This window comes from Arvicola amphibius, chromosome 4 (assembly GCF_903992535.2).
Source record: "Arvicola amphibius chromosome 4, mArvAmp1.2, whole genome shotgun sequence".
Taxonomy (NCBI): domain Eukaryota; kingdom Metazoa; phylum Chordata; class Mammalia; order Rodentia; family Cricetidae; genus Arvicola; species Arvicola amphibius.
The window spans coordinates 70,369,933-70,383,832 of record NC_052050.1 but is presented as its reverse complement, the minus strand read 5'-3'; positions in this window follow the sequence as shown (position 1 = coordinate 70,383,832).

The following is a 13,900-nucleotide window of genomic DNA, read 5'->3' as shown; positions in this document are numbered from 1 at the left end:
TTTGCCAGGGAGACTGTCAGAGTCAAATGAGACAAATGGAGTTGCCTCACACAGACGCCTCGTGGGGGTCCGAGTCTTCGCTCTGCACCAAGGCTTGATTCTGGGTTTTTACATGAATTATCTGCATCCTAGAAAGGGAGGCCCCATAGCTCCTGCATGTGCCTCTGCCCATAGAACTGTCCCCAACCCCACGGTGAGCAGGCAGCAAGACCAGTGCTTCTGTTTCTCTGCAGGCTGGATATTTCCAAGATGGTATAGAAAGAAGAAGAGCTAGCAATTAGGGGATGGAATACACAGATTGGCCGAGTTGGAGGCCCAGGAGCCCATCCTTGGGGCCAGGGAATTGGGCTCAGCACCATGCAAACCCCAAGTCTCTGGAGAATGTGCACAGAATGATGAGAACTAAGGGAAGGGAACTAGGTGCATGGCTACCCATGGCCACCCTGGGCAGGGGACCTTGCTGTGGTCTACCATCAGGACCACCGCCTGGCTCGCTCTGCTGTCTCCAGACCTCCCGGCTTCCTCTCCTCTGTCATCAAGATGGGGCAGCCATTCTCTGTCGATATGGGCTTCTCCACCAGCTGTCACAATCCCATCTAGAGGACCTTAGAGAGGCCGGGTCTCTCCTTCTGGACCCCACCTCACAGTGCTAGGTGGGGCTGGGGCGTGTTCCTCCTTTCCCTGCAGGCAGGGGTCTGGTCAGAGGCCGGTGGCATCTGCTCCCCTTGCAGCATGGCTCAGGCACACCTGGTCTCACGAGGGAGGACACCACATCGATGGATGGCCGGGCGCTGGCTGCAGGTCTCCAGACTGGAGGCTTGTGTCGCTGTCTCTTGCTGCTTAGTATTTACCGAGTAAAAGTCATTGCCCTGGAGACGCCCGATTTATTGACAGTGAGAGATGAAGGCCGTCTGGTGCGGATCTGCACAGAAAAGACTCCCGTTTCCAGGCAGAGAGACGGGAGAGAGAAATCTGCGTGGACCCAGAGACTGTGGTTTCACACTGGCTCGGTGTATGGTGGCCTTGGCCTGGAGAAACAGATGGACCCAGCACTTAGACTCCTAGTGGCTGGCCAGGAAGTGGAGTGGGGTGGGGGGATGGGGTCTACTGACGTTAACTCTTCTTTGGCTGGCTGGTCCTGGTTCCAGGGAGCTGCCTTCTTCCCTTTTCCTGTCCAGTCTGGGCTGGCCCTCCTTATTAGCATCCTATTCCTCTTGTCTATCTCAGCCAGAGCTCCTGGGAAGGTGGGCATGGTGGTGTCCCATAACTTGAGGTCCCTGATATCAGTCTTGCTTTAAATGCAAGGGTGGAGTTGCTCTGGGTTCTTCCTAGCTCTGGGTTCCCCCACACTCAGAAGAACAGCCTCAAATTTTCCCAAGTCTTCTTCCAGTACCTGGGAGGTGAGACTCCCTAAGACTGAATGGGAATGCTGTGTTGAGGGCTGGTGACTCTTGCTTCTTTCCATTGCACCCCATCTGACCCCTGTACTCTGTGTATGGTTGACTTTGGGTTCCAAGGAACTCTGAGACTACATTTAAAGGTTATCTGAGGTCCCTGGGGCTGGGCCTGCGTTCCAGGAAGGTGGCCTGGGAGCAGATAACTCGGGCTGGCTGGTGTAGTCTTCCTTTTGAAAGGTGAGGTAGGGCTGCCAGACAGGTGCTGATGTGAGGTGGTCCATATAGTGTTTGAGAACCGAGACTACACAAAACATTCTGCCTGGTATCACCTGCTCTGGGGACAGCTTTATCAGAAGAGACCTGTGGCTGCTTATCTGATACCAACACTCTCTTTCTAGTACTGCATCCCCCCCCCCCCCTTTGGCCGTTCACTTTGCAGCTTTTCTTCCTGCCCCAGTGACTTCCTGTCATTGTCCGTCTTTGATCAGTTGTCAATCAAAAATGTGCACGGGGGAAGCTGAGCCCCTCTCTTGTGCCAGCGAGACAGTGAAGAGGGGTCCTAGGTGGGCTTCTTGCCTCGAGTTCAGCCCTGACGCTTTCTCCCCTAGTGGCTCTCTGCCTCCCACCCCCGTTCTGTTCTCCATTCCCTCCTCAGCAGCCGTGTGGGTCTGGCCTGGGGACTGGATAAATGACCCACAGTTGGGAGTTTTCTCCTTGGCTGGGTGGGGTTCCCTGGAGGCTCCCAGGCTGAGAGCCTGGCTCCTAGTGTGGAGATGCTAGGAGATGGTGGGCGGGACCTTCAGCACCTGCCCTATGGTAGGCACGCCTGAGGATACTGATGTGGGAGCAGCGAAGTAGAGGTGTGGGAGACTTAGTGGCTTCATATTGGTGACAGATGCTTCCTTCCAGACTGCAGATAAAGGTCACTCCTAAATCCCAGAGTAAAAACATCCACTTATCTGGAAACTGCCAAAAAGAAGAATGACTGCCCTTTGCTGAGCTGAGCCCTACAGGGCGCAACAGGGAGCCAGGAAGGTAAGAGGATTCAGGTGGTCCCCACCCAATGACTTTCATCTTGAAGTTATACAACATCTGAGCCTGGGCTGAGGTTTTAGAACCAGAGAAGGCGAGAGTCTGGTCTGAGGTTCTCTGGTGACTTGGGCCAGTATGGGGCAAGTCGAGGGGACATTGGTGAAGCTGGAGCTGGCCATAGAAGGTTGGTGCTAATGGATGTCATCTGCAGGAACAAGTCGCCAGTGTCACACCCATGTCTGGATGTTCTCCTTGAGGAGGGGTACCTCTGCCTGAAGACCATGCTGGCTCATGGCTGTAGCTGTGAAGGGGCAGTCCCTGGGGGAGGGGTGGTATTCTCCATTTGCCCAGGGCCTCATCCAACCTGCTTTCACAGTGGGCATCTGACCTGAAGACTTAGGATATAATCATGTACAAACCTCCTCAGGTTCCTGTGAGGAACTCAGGTAGCTGTGAGTTCCAAGGCAAGTTGGGCTTTCCAGGGGCAGTACAGTCCAGGTCTGGTTTGAGGGTGTCTCTAAAAGATCCAAGTACCAGGGGCTGAGGAGATAGCTCAGCTGGTAAAGTACCTGCTTCAGAAGCATGAGTTTGGATCCCCAGCACCCATGTAAAAGTGGCCACAGTGGTATATTATATGTCTGTAACCCCACCACTTAGCGGAGGCTGTGCTCACTGACCAGCCAGCCTAAGCCAAATCAATGAGCTCCAGGTCTAGTGAGAGATCCTGCCTCCACAAGTGATATGGAGGGATATTGAGGAAGACCCCTGAGGTTGCTATGGCTTTCATACATTCATGTACATAGATGACATTACTGCTGTAAGTTATTTGCAGACAGCCCACTCTGCTCCCAGGCCAAGTCCTCGCCACAAAGCGCAACTTTGCTTCCTGTCTGCGGATTCTTGCTCACTGTTCTCCAGCTCTTTACCTGGTACATCTCTGCGTTATACTTCCCAACCCTAAGTTGGACTGTGCTGCAAACCTTACGCTTCCTAGGTTCTCCCAAACTGTTAGATGAGTTTGAAAAAAACTAAAGTCAAGAAAGCACCTTCCTGCCCGTTGCCCTAACCGTGATTATGGCCAGCCTGGAGAGGACCAGGACCCAGGGACATCTTGATGATACTTGAAGCTCGGAGAGGTGGGGCACAGGCCCATATACTGACTTACTTTTGGAACTCTGCTGTCTGGAAGATAGCACTGGGGACTCTATTTGGTGACTGTAGGAGGAGCCGTTACAGGACTCAGTTGCTGAGTTGGTGTGTTAATCTGGGTGGATTAAACAATGTGTGTTTACCTCCTCCGATTCCTGGAGGTTGGAAGGCCTTGGCCAAAGTGTCCACAGTTGCTTCCTTCTTAACCTTCTTCTCCTTGGCTGTCTTGTGTTTTCACGTGGTCACCTCTCTGTGGTAACCAATTATCATGCCCCAGTTATCATCATCATTATCATAAAATGTTTCATCCTCCTCCTTTTTTTTTTTCATTTTGTTTTGAGACATGATTTAATGTAGGCCAGGCTAGCTTTGAACTCTACGTATCCAAGGGTGACCTTGAACTCCTGACCTTCTTGCCTTCACATTCCAAGTGATGAGTCGACAGGTATGGGCCATTCCACCTGATTCTAACATCCTCCTTATAATTTTTTTGTTTTGTTTTGTTTTTTGAGACAGGGTTTCTCTGTGTAACAGCCTTGGCTATCCTGGAACTCGCTTTGTAGACCAGACTGGCCTCCAACTAACAGAGATCTGCCTGCCTCTGCCTCCCAAGTGCTGGGATTAAAGGCATGGGCCACCACTGCCCAGCCTATTTACTTTCATTCTGTGTGTGTACTTACTTGTCTACATTTATGAATGCGCATCACATATGTGCTGTGCTCCCAGGTACCATGTGAGGACATTTGATTCCCTGGAGCTAGAGTTACAGATGGTTGTGAGCTTCCAGATGGGTGCTGGGAACCAAACCTGGATCCTCCAGAAGACCAGTATGTCTTCTTAACCACTGCACCATTTCTTCATCCTTTAGCCTCCTTTTTCAATAGTGACGCCAGCCCTGTTGAATTAGGGGTCATCCCACTATGGTATTTAAACTTTAATATCCTTAATTATCCCTTAGCGGAGTTCCTTCAAAATACACCCATGCTTAGTGTGAAGTAAACACTAGGTGTGAATGTGAATTTGGAGGGCACAATGTAGCCTATAAGTCCACAGAGAACAACTAGAGAGGGAGACCACATCCCTGTTTTAATGTGGAGAAAGCAGAGACCTGGAGGCCGGGAGAAGGAAATTCCAGCCAGGAGGCTCATGGTCAGGATCCCAGCCAGAAGCCAAGCCACTTCCTGGAACACTCCTTACCCCATGCTCGTCTCTGGGGTCCTGAATCCCAGCAGCAGCACTGGGCAGCCCTTCCGTCAAAGGAACTCCAACCCATGATTCTTGGACATCAGCTGGTACATAGGGAAGGCTTGGGAGCTCATGGGTCCAGCAACAGCACCTGGACGGTCTGTGCTGTTATAGGCCAGACCTGAACTGTGGAGCCTTTCTGAGCAGTAAGGACAGGGCTTACAGAGGCTACAGAGGAGGGGCTGGGTAAGTGCAGAGGGAATATCACATGTAGTCAGTAACTACTACTCTTGGGTCCAAGTCACCACATATACACTGAGGACAGGAAGTTCTTGGGTGGCTGGGATGGCAAAGATGGCTGCTCTGTTCTTCTCACCTTGGAGCTGAAGGTGCTGCCCAAACTGGCAGGAGTGTAGGCCACTACCAAGCTCACCACGATGAGACTGTGTTGGGTTTAGTTTCTCCTTTATATCTCATTTCAAAAGAAATGGGACTAAGTGGGCATTTGTGGAGAAGATAATAAGCTACATTCTCTTCCCTCCATGAGAAAGACACCTTTCTGTATGTGGTAGGTAGCAGGCATACAGGCTATGTCACGTGGCTAAACTTGTCCTGTAGAGCAAACATGGGAAGCTTCTCTCCATCACAATGACCCATGTGCTTTCCAAAAAGGTGGAATGGTGCCCACACCCACCCTATGGCCTGGGTCTGCTATGTGCCAGCACAGAACACTTTCTATGTAGTTGTGGCCAACTCCGGTCCAAAAATATTCAATGGAAGATTCTAGGAATGACTCAGACACAGTGTCATTTCTTGGTTTAAGTGGCGTGATGAAATCTCACGTCATCCTGCTTCATCTAGTGCAGGGCAGGAATTACCCCTTGTTCAGTGTTTCCACGCTGGGTATAGTACCTGCTCCTTAGTTACTCGGTGGCTGTCTCTTATTAGAGCCACTGTCACAGTACTGCAGTGCCAGTATTCAAAGGACAAAGCACGGGAGTGACGCTGGCAAGTCAGATTGGTCTAAGTGAAGCTGACGAGGGCGTCCTGTCAGTGGGAAGGTGAAAGTTTACCTAAGTGTTCTCTAACTATTGCCTTCTAATCGAAACATTTCTTCCTGGAGGGAAGTGGGATGCTCACAAGACCCTAAACGCCTCAGGGGATCGAAGAGAGTCACAAGGACCCTCCCTAAGGTGGGAAGAGCTGTAAATGCTGGCCAGAGAAGAGTCTTCAGTGGATCTGTCTGCAGGCTGTGCAGGGAGCTCTGGGGATGGAGCCTTCAGAAGCCTCCACTCATGCTGTGGGGACTTTCCAGTGCTGCAGCTGCTTTGGGTCACCCGTGCTACTATAAGGAACCCCAGGATGCTCACTGGTCCCCCAGACTAGACTTGGGTGGTATCATTTCTTTGATCTCTACTGGCATCCTATCTGGGGTGGGGAGATGTTTGTTTACACATCACAAAGTGGGCTACATGTGTGTATAAGAAACCAACAAACAAGCAAACAAACAGCACACACAGAGCTTGGCACCGTCTGTTTTCATACACTTACTTATTGATGGCCCCAGAAGATATCTGTCACAGATAAAGGGGTCTTATATGGACTACTTCTTTGCATACTCAGCCCAACTCTAGGAGGAAGACCTGTTTTTATTCTCATTTTATAGACAAGGTAACTGAGGTCCTTCCTGAGACCCAGGACCAGTCTTAGCTCTTAAGGGCTCACTGGGAGGCCAGAGTCTCCAGGAGCAGTGGGGTCGGTGTTACCATGTTTGTCCTCTGGAATGTTTGTGTGTAATGCTGGCCCCACATTCTCATTCCAGATGACCCCCCTCCCTACATCCCCCACCACCCGCACGGCTCAGCTTACTGGGTTTGCTCCGGTCACCAAGTCAGAGTTCAGGCAATACAGGGAGTGATTAGATTTAGAGCCCCTTGCTTTGAATTATTCATGCCTCGTCCCTAACTCCCCAGGAATAATTTAATAACACAAGGCAGCTGCAGGAGGGCGCCTGGCGGAGCAGGGTTTAGGGGGCGCACGTAGAACAGTGGAGATGGCTGTCCCAAACCATCCTTCCTTCTACAGGAGGCTGCCCCTGAGTGCTGGGCTCTGAGCATCCCTGGTGTGCCACAGTGAAGCCCACAGGAACCCCCACCCACTTCCCCGCCATCTTCTGAGCTCAGGGTTCTGCCATTTCCTGCATAGATCATACCCCTCACCTCAGAGACTGGGATGGCTTTCCACTATGGCATTGTCCTATTCCAGGACCCCAGAGCCAACTTTTGGGCAACGCTTGTTGGCTGGTTCTGTGGTTCAGTGCAGGTCTCTCCCCAAATTTGCTCGTAAAGTGACAGTGTTAAGGGGCGGGACAATTTGAGGTGGCTGTGAATGTAGGGGAGGGTAGATCCATCTTCCTGGTGGGATGGTGCTGGCTCAGTCCCTCTTGCTCTCCTTGTTACTCTGTTTTCTGCCGTGAAAGGCTGTAGCATGAAAGCCATGGGTAGTTGCCGGCTAAGAAAAGAATACCGTGACCCTGCTCAGGGAAGACCATATGAAAAGAGGTGGAGATGCGGTCCAGGGGAGGGGTGAGTCTCCTCTGTGTACTTCCGGCCTCCAGAACAGTAAGTTGATAAAAGTTTTGTTCATTATCAACATATCTCACTTGTGGTATTGTCTGATAGCAGCACAGAACAGTATGTTACATGTCTTTGAGGCCCTGTAGCTGTGGTCTCTGGGTGGTCAGCCATGTTCTCTTCCTGCTCCCCATCACGTGGAGCCATGAGGATAATGGGACCAGCATAGCATGCTTGTATGAGTTGAGTCTAATCATGAAACACTGTCTTCACCTTCCCCACTGAAGAGTCCCTGTGTCCATTAGTGCTGAACCCCACTTCCCCTTTCTGCACCTCGTAGCCACAGCTAAATGCATCTGCCTGTTCGGGACATTTCTGATAATGCCTTTCAGGTCAGTCTTCTTTTACACGGTCCGATATGTCTGGGGCTCATCCGTGATGTAGTGGACCTGGGGCTTTGCTGATCCATTTCTTATTGGTTTTCTTCCTGGTGAAGCTGTCAAGTGTCTCAGTCACCTTCCTGGGGAGCAGCAAGTGTGTTCACTTCTTGTCTGTTTAAAGTAATAATTGTCATCGTTGCTCAGAAGAACCTGGCATTAGCTCACAGAGCAGAGGTCAGATAGGTGGCTCTGTAGAGGGGGCTTTTGTGGTGGTAATTTTCTCTTTCTTTCTTTTGTTATTCCTTCCTTTTTTTCCTCCTCTTCTTCCTTTTTCTAAGACAGGGTCTCCTGGTGTAGCTCTGACTGGTATAGAACTCTCTATGCAGACCAGGCTGGCCTCAAACTCACAGAGAACCACCTGCTTCTGCCTTCCAAATGCTCAGATTAAAAGAGTGCCTCACTGAATCCAGCTCTCTCTCTCTCTCTCTCTCTCTCTCTCTCTCTCTCTCTCTCTCTCTCTCTCTCTCTCTCTCTCTCTCTCTCCCCTTCTCTCTTTCTCTCCCCCTCCCTCCCTCCCTCCCTCCCTCCCGCCCTCTCCCTCCCCCTCCCCCTCCCCTTCCCCCTCCCCCCCTCTCTCCAGGGTTTCACTCTGTAGTCCAGGTTGTCCTGGAATTCACTATGTAGCCCAGGCTAGCCTCAAACTCATGGCAATTGTTCTAACCCAGGCTCCTGAATCCTAGGATTATAGGCAAGAGTTACTATAGCCAGCTTAGAAAAATATTCTTTACATGTAATTAATTAATTAACTAATTAGTGTGTGTGCATGCGTGTGTGCACAAGCACACCACAGCGTGCATGTGGAGGCTAGGGGACCACTTGTGGGTTTCAGTTCTCTCCTACCACGTGGATCTAGGGGACTGAGCTCAAGTCATCAGACTTGGCATGGAGTCCCTTTACCTGCTGAGCCATCTCGATGGCCCCGGTTTTGTTTTGTATGTGGAGTCTCACTCCTGAGTTAAAAGAATCCTCCTGCCCCAGCCTCCTGAGTAGCTGGGGCTGCAGACTTTTAGTTCAGGACTTCATAAGGCTCTGTTCCTGACAAAAACAACAATAGGTCCGTAGAGCGGGCTCAGCAGGTAAAGATGCTTGGCTGCTGAGAGAGTGGCGACCTGAGTGTAATGCCCAGGACCCACATGGTGGAAGGAGAGAGTCCGCTCCTTCAAGTCATTCTCTGACCTCTACAGGTGCCTTATGACATGCACACACATGTGCACACACATGTGCACACCCCTCACGCGTTTCAGCAACACTATGGCCAATACCAATTTAAACTCTTGGGAATGAAAAGAAGCTTCATTGGCTTGGTGCAGTCTATTCTGTCAGAAGTGCCCGTCGGATATCACATTTGCTGGTGACAGAGTTGTTTCTATTGAGAGCCAGGATCAAGTGAAGGTCAAGTTCTCTGCTTCTGCCTCTCGCTGAAAACTGGAGACTTGGCAATAAAAGAAGCTAAATTTGCACAGGGAAAAGTGCGCTGTTATTTGTAGACAGACACGATTTCCCACCTAGAAAATCAGGAATCTCAGTGAGCTGTCAAATGCCTGGAGTTAATTGGAGAGTTCAGCAAGACGGAGAAACATATGAGCCACACAACAACCCACCCGTTCCTCTTCCCAGCAGGGACTAATTAAAGCCCATCAGAAATAAGAAACAGGCCCGGAAAGATGGCTCAGTGGATAAAGGTTCTTGTCACTAAGGCTGAAGATATGAGTTCAAGCCCCAGGACCCACATGGTGAAAGGAGAAAATCAGCACCCATAACTTGTCTCTAAACTCCACAAATGTGTGTGTGTGCAAGCACATGCACGCACGCATGCACGCACACACACACACACACACACACACATACACACTGACAAATAGATAAATGCAATGATTTACTTTGAAAATAAGATATAAATGCTGTTGGCCATAGAATTTGGAAAATGGTTGGGGATAGAATGTGGAATGGAGCCGGGCGGTGGTGGCGCACGCCTTTAATCCCAGCACTCGGGAGGCAGAGGCAGGCGGATCTCTGTGAGTTCGAGGCCAGCCTGGTCTACAAGAGCTAGTTCCAGGACAGGCTCTAAAAAAGCTGCAGAGAAACCCTGTCTCGAAAAACAAAAAAACAAACAAACAAAAAAAACAACAACAACAACAAAAAAAAGAATGTGGAATGGGAGGACTGGATGCCAAGAGTTTGTTTGGAGGTTCTAGCTGGGGGTGCGGCTACTCAGACACTGCATAGTCCAATGTCAGGGAAGGCTGACTTCTTTAAGTGTGTGACTGTAGGAGGGGCGCATGTGGAGCAATGAGCAGAGGAAGGAGACCCACACCTACCCAATTAGATCAATTAGATGTACCCAGTGATCAGTGGGTGACAGAGATGTCACTGCCAGAGCCCTCTGATGTCTGATTTAGATGCCAGAAAATCACAAACCCTTGTTAAAACAGGAAAGGCAATCTCAACCTATGGAGAGGAACACCTCACCCATGGATGGAGACAAACAGAGCTGCAAAGATCCCCATCTCTCCAGATTAATAGAAACTCAATGAAATCCATCAATATCCCAGGAAGGCGGCTTCCCCATGAGCTCAACAAGTTGATTCACACAAAAGAAAGTCCAGACAAGCAGAGTGAGACACTTAGACAAGAACCACTGTGAGGCTCTGCTAGAAGTCTTGAGCGTGCTAAAATCTGCAGAGCTTGGCCCAGGTCTGTGATGCTGATACAAGAACCAGAACAGTCAATAGGCCACAGAGAGATGGGGAGAAAACCATGTGCTTATGGGAAGTGAGTATAAGACAGACTAGTGTTTCCAATCAGTGGGAAGAGCCATGCTACCACTGCCTCCTCCTCTGCCTTCTTCCTCTCCCTCCTCCTCTTTCTCTTCTTATTAATACCAGAGTGGGGGGGGGGAAATCAGTTTATTTGTTCAGTTGGGAACTTCTTAGGGCAAGAATACTGAAAGCAGGAGGGACTGAATGCAGGGGAGCAGTGGGGCGCATGGGAGAGCTGAGAAGCTGCAACCATGCTGGAAGGATAAAGAGGGTTTGGGCAGAAGTTGGGAGTACACCATGACGACCCAGGGGAATATGGAGCAATGGAAGAGATGTGGTTATTTCCAGAGAGTCTGTGTGGGAAGAGTAAGAGGGACAGAAACTTGGTCTCTTTGGTTTCTGCTCTCACGGGCTGAGCCCAGCTTGAAGCCAGCCTTAGGGACTAGAAATTTATCCTGTGAGGCACAGTCAGTGACATGCTGGGGAAGGACAGTACATAGTTGGGACAAAACCTGTAACAGGAACACCATAGTTGTATGATATCAAAATAATTTAAATCTTTACCTATGCTGACTAGCCGGCTAGTTTTATGTCAATTTGACATAAGCTAAGTCATTTGGGAAGAGGGAACCTCAGTGGTAAAATACCCCACCAGAGTGGCCTGCAGGCCAGCATGTGGTATATTTTCTTGATTGATGTTTGAAGTGGAAGGAATCAGTTCACTGTGGGTGGGGCCACTCCTGGGCAGGTGGTCATGGGTCTTATGCTATAAGAAGGTAGGCTGAGCAATCCATGAAGAAAAAGTCCCTTCTCCGTGACCTCTACTTCAGCTCCTGCTCCCAGGTTCCTGTCTTGAGTTCCTGCTCTGAGTTTCTTCAGCATTGGATTGTCACCTGTAAACAAGATAAAATAAACCCTTCCCTGCCCAGGTTGGTCGTGGTGTTTTATGACAACAATGGAAATCCTACTAAGACATTGTGTTATGCCCACAAGAAAACAGATTCCAGATTGTTCTAAGACCCAAACATAAGGAAGAAAAGCATGAATGGAAAGAAAAGAATATAGTTCTAACCTGGGAAAGAAGAATGCCTCAGTCACATGGATAAAAACTTAACCAGAAAAGAGAGACTGGTATACATTTCCTTGTGAAACTGAGAATTTTCTTTATAACAAAGGTTATCATAAGTAAATGGGGAAAGTGATAGATGAGATGCCCACAACATATAAATTTAATATGGAGGTAGTTTGACTGACTCATCATAAAAAGGACAAACCAAAATACTAACCCCTAAACAAAAAAAAATCAAACCAAAACTCATCAAAACAGCAGTAAAACAACAACAACCACCAGACACCCAAATAACAAGAACAGCCTCCCCATCCCAAGAAGAGAAAATTCTGAAATTTCTCAGATGGGAAACTAGGATAGGAAAAAGTGAACCGATAGCTGATGTCCCCGGGGACTGGGGACCCGTGAATGAGAACACAGGTGACAATGGCTGATGTCCCTGGGGACTGGGGACCCGTGAATGAGAACACAGGTGACAATGGCTGATGTCCCCGGGGACTGGGGACCCGTGAATGAGAACACAGGTGACAATGGCTGATGTCCCCGGGGACTGGGGACCCGTGAATGAGAACACAGGTGACAATGGCTGATGTCCCCGGGGACTGGGGACCCGTGAATGAGAACACAGGTGGGTCTGGATGATTAATGACTGGGGAAGGGGGCTTGCTCACAAGTGAGAGCACCTGAGGGCAGACCCTGGTGTTGCTGTGCATGCCTGTAACCCCAGTACTGGGTGGAGACAGAGGACCTCAGGCTCTCTGGTCAGCCAGCCTAGCTGAAAGGGCAAACCAGGTTCAGTGAGAGACCTTGCCTCAAAAAGTATGGAGGGAAAGCATTTGAGAAAGATATTTGACATCTTCCTCTGGTCTCTGCATGTGTATGTGCTTATACCTACACATGTGTATACACACACACATCCTCCTCTGCCTATGCATGTGCTTGTACCCATACCTACACATGTTTATGCACACACACACACACATCCTCATCTATCTCTGCATGTATCTGTACCCACACCTACACATGTGTATGCATGCATACACACACACACCAGTGAGATATCATTTTAGGTTAATAAAAACAGTTATTCTCCAAACTCCCAAAGCTCAAAACCATACCTCAACCTGTCAGCATAAAGTAGCTGGAATGAATGAAGAATTGCCCTGTATCCCCTATATGTGAAGGTCTGGAATAAAGGAACCCCCACCTAGACACAGGCTATAAAACAGATCCAGAGTTCCAGCAAGTCTGCCATCTACAAGAATTCCCTTCCCAAAGGTGTCCCCAAAGCAACTGACCCATCTCCTGCTCCACAGTTTCCCAAACAACTTACCTAGAAAATCAACTCTTTCTGATTCTGTTCCCAACAAGCCCCCACCCTCCCACTTCCTTACCCTTGGCTACAAACCCCTGCTCAGACCTGGCACTGTGCATTCTCTTGTACCCTTGGCTACCTTGCTGGGTCTTGAGATGCCCCTCTTAGACTCACAAGGTCAGCTCTTGTCACGAGATCTCTCATGTTTCTATTTGTTCAATTCCTTTGGGAGCTCAATTCTTACAATCCCCAGGAGACGGCTCTGCCAGGCAAGTTCAACCTTGACATCACAACACAATGCTGCCATCTGAAAAACTCATGCTTGAGAACCACACAATTGAGATACAAAAAAACTGGAAAAAAGGAAGTTTACAGTTTTGTGTAGGGCCAAATGTTGGCTCTGGGCTGCAGGGCGGATGTGCTCTTTGTCCCTCCGCTGGCTAGTTTTACGTTAACGTGACACAAGCTACAGGGAAGGGAACCTTAGTTGAGAAAATGACTCCACACGATCAGGCTGCGGGGATACAAGATTAACTCAAAAAATCAGTAGCCCTCCTGTACACAGATGATAAATGGACTGAGAAAGAAATTAGAGAAACATCACCCTTCACAATAGCCACAAATAGCATAAAATATCTCTGAGTAACTCTAACCAAACAAGTGGAAGACTTGTATGACCAGAACTTTAAATCTTTGAAGAAAGAAATTAAAGAAAACACCAGAAAGTGGAAAGATCTCCCATGCTCTTGGGTAGGTAGAATTAACATAATAAAAATGGCAATCTTACCAAAAGCAATCTACAGATTCAATACAATGCCCATCAAAATCCCAGCAAAATTATTCACAGACCTTGAAAGAACAGTACTCAACTTCATATGGAAAAGCAAGAAAACCCAGAATAGCCAAAACAGTCCTATACAATAAAAGAACTCTGACTTAAACTCTACTACTGAGCTACAGTACTGAAAATAGCCTGGTACT